General features: G+C 48.8%; 1 pseudogene across 1 annotated transcript; it reads left to right on the top strand.

The window, feature by feature from the left end:
- Positions 1–812: 812 nt before the first annotated feature.
- Positions 813–2,389, top strand: LOC309803930 (tubulin alpha-1C chain-like; annotated as a pseudogene). Its single transcript has one exon. The product of its transcript is annotated as a tubulin alpha-1C chain-like (transcript).
- Positions 2,390–3,402: the final 1,013 nt, after the last annotated feature.

Genomic DNA, 3,402 nt, shown 5'->3' with positions numbered 1-3,402 from the left:
ATAAATAAATAAATAATAAATTAATTTTTTAAAAAAGATGTAAGGGGTATCCCCACAAGAGAATGCAAAGGATGCAGCATTCACAAGATCCAGAAGTTTACTCCCAGGAATTCCCTGGTGGTCCAGTGGTTAGGACTCTGCACTCTCACTGCCTAGGGCTTGGGTTCGATCCCCGGTTGGGGTACTAAAATCTCACAAGCTGCATGGTGCAGCCAGAAAAAACCCATAAAGTTTACTCCCAAAAATAGTCTAAGAAAGTAAAGACCTTCATTGTCCTTCATTGTATACACAGATACAATGAAGGCTGAAATGAAAAAAGCCCTTTATGGAATGGGAACCCTTATGAAAAATTTTCGAGAGCTGGCACAGCCAAAGAGACTGCTCAGAATCAGAATCCCAGTCTATTCTACTACACCATATATGTACCTTCTGGATGGCAGAGACCAAACTCTCAAAACACAGAACAAAACACCTAAGAAGATCAGGTAGAACATTTACATCGCAAAGGCACAAGGAGAGAAATGCAAGCTCCTGTTCAAGGTCAGAATTTTGAAAAGATGTTTTGTTAGGCCAGCTGTCTCTAACAGCATATGCAAAAACTAATTTTGGAATGGGGCTTCCCTGGTGGTGCAGTGGTTAAGAATCCACCTGCCAATGCAGGGGACACGGGTTCGAGCCCTGGTCCGGGAAGATCCCACATGCCGTGGAGCAACTAAGCCCACACGCCACAACTACTGAGCCTGCACTCTAGAGCCCGTGAGCCACAGCTACTGAAGCCCACGTGCTTAGAGCTGTGCTCCACAACAAGAGAAGCCTACTACTTCTCCCCCGGACTCCTTGGTAGTCTGTCAGTGGGAGAGCTTCGTGGCTGTCACCTCGCCTCCTCCAGCCCTGCAGAACCCTACAAGTCTCAGTCATGCGTGAGTGCATCTCCATCCACGTTGGCCAGGCTGGTGTCCAGATCGGCAATGCCTGCCACGAGCTCTACTGCCTGGAACACGGCATCCAGCCCAATGGCCAGATGCCAAGTAACAAAACTATTGGGGGAGGAGATGACTCCTTCAACACCTTCTTCAGTGAGGCAGGCGCTGGCAAGCATATGCCCAGGGCAGTGTTTGTAGACCTGGAACCCACCACGGTCATTGATGAAGTTCGCATTGGCACCTACCGCCAGCTCTTCCACCCTTAGCAGCTCATCACAAGCAAGGAAGATGCTGCCAATAACTATGCCCGAGGTCACTACACCATTGGCAAGGAGATCATTGACCTCGTCTTGGACCGAATTCGGAAACTGGCTGACCAGTGCACAGGTCTTCAGGGCTTCTTGGTTTTCCACAGCTTTCTTTGGCGGGGGAACTGGTTCCGGGTTCACCTCCCTGCTGATGGAACGTCTGTCAATTATGGCAAGAGGTCCAAGCTGGAGCTCTCCATTTACCCAGCCCCTCAGGTTTCCACAGCTGTAGTTGAGCCCTACAATTCCATCCTCACCACCTATACCACCCTGGAGCACTCTGATTGCGCCTTCATGGTAGACAATGAGGCCACCTATGACATCTGTCGTAGAAACCTCGATACTGAGTGCCCAATATACACTAATCTTAACCGCCTTATTAGCCAGATTGTGTCCTCCATCACTGCTTCCCTGAGGTTTGCTGGAGCCCTAACGTTGACCTGACAGAATTCCAGACCAATCTGGTGCCCTATCCCCGCATCCACTTCCCTCTGGCCACATATACCTGTTATCTCTGCTGAGAAAGCCTACCATGAACAGCTTACTGTAGCAGAGGTCACCAATGCTTGCTCTGAGCTGGCCAACCAGATGATGAAATGCAACCCTCGTGATGGTAAATACATGGCTTGCTGCCTGTTGTACCGTGGTGATGTAGTTCCCAAAGATGTCAATGCTGCCATTGCCACCATCAAGACCAAGCGCAGCATCCAGTTTGTGGACTGGTGACCCACTGGCTTCAAAGTTGGCATTAATTACCAGCCTCCCGCTGCAGTACCTGGTGGGGACCTGGCCAAAGTACAGCGAGCTGTGTGCATGCTGAACAACACCACAGCCATCGCTGAGGCCTGGGCTCGCCTGGACCACAAGTTTGACCTGATGTATGCCAAACGTGCCTTTGTTCACTGGTACGGGGGTGAGGGCATGGAGGAAGGAGAGTTTTCTGAGGCCTGTGAGGACATAGTTGCCCTTGAGAAGGATTATGAGGAGGTTGGAGCCCATAGTGCGGAGGGAGAAGAGGAGGGTGAAGAATATTAACTTGTCTGCTGCAGTTTTACACTCTTGTCTTGGGACTGTCTTATTTGTGTTCTGTGGAGCTGACCATTGTGGCCCTATCTTGTCAATAAAAGTGATATTTCTGTTTTCAAAAAAAAAAAAAAAAAAAAAAGAGAAGCCACCGCAATGAGAAGCCCACGCAACACAGCAAAGAGTAGCCCCGGCTCGACACAACTAGAGAAAGCCTGTGTGCAGCAACGAAGACCCAACGCAGCCAAAAATAAATAAATAAATTTATTTATTTATTCATTTTAAAAAAAGAACCCAAGATTTTTTTTTTTTTTTTTTTGTGGTACGTGGGCCTCTCACTGTTGTGGCCTCTCCCGTTGCAGAGCACAGGCTCCGGACGCGCAGGCCCAGCGGCCATGGCTCACGGGCCCAGCCGCTCCGTGGCATGTGGGATCCTCCCGGACCGGGGCACGAACCCGTGTCCCCTGCATCGGCAGGTGGACTCTCAACAACTGCACCACCAGGGAAGCCCAGGAACCCAAGATTTTTATAGTTACCAATTAAGTGTTTGCCTGCGACTATAAGCTCTCTATGTATTGCACATGAACCTGGCTGGAGCATTAGTTGGAGGCTGGCAATCTGCTGCCTCTTTATTTTGTTTTGAAAAGTTTGTTTCCCATTCCAGGGTCAGTTTGTTGAGATAAAATCGCTAGCGATAATTGTGTGATAGGCTGATGTGCTCTTTGTGGGCTTAACTCCTCCCTAGAGTCGTTCAGCTCTTTTACATGTCTTGGTCTCTCTCTCTGTCAGTCTAAAATTGCCATGGGCGCTCACAGCACTGGATGGCCAACACCTTTGTGTGGGTCCCCAGATGAGCAGGTTTTTAATTAATGAGCAGGTTTCCCTATGGGACTCATGCATGCTATGAGGACTTGCTTCCACCGTTCCCACAAGTTTCTCAGTTGCCTGCGAAAGACTTTGCTGGCCAGAAGGAGCTCTGTCCTTTTTTTCTTTGGAGCTGAGAGCTCTCATGTAGTATTTTCACTTTTATTCTGACAAACTCTATTAAAGTAGCCACTTCAAGGGAAAATGACAGGCCAGTCTCCTACCTAATCACCTAGTCCAAAACCACTCAGTGTCTTCCAATTGTGTAAAATCTTCCCAGTGTC

This window comes from Mesoplodon mirus, assembly GCF_964341445.2.
Source record: "Mesoplodon mirus genome assembly, chromosome: 5".
In the NCBI taxonomy this organism is placed as follows: Eukaryota; Metazoa; Chordata; class Mammalia; order Artiodactyla; family Ziphiidae; genus Mesoplodon; species Mesoplodon mirus.
Note: the sequence above shows the minus strand (reverse complement) of the source record. Positions and strands in the feature narration are given on the sequence as shown.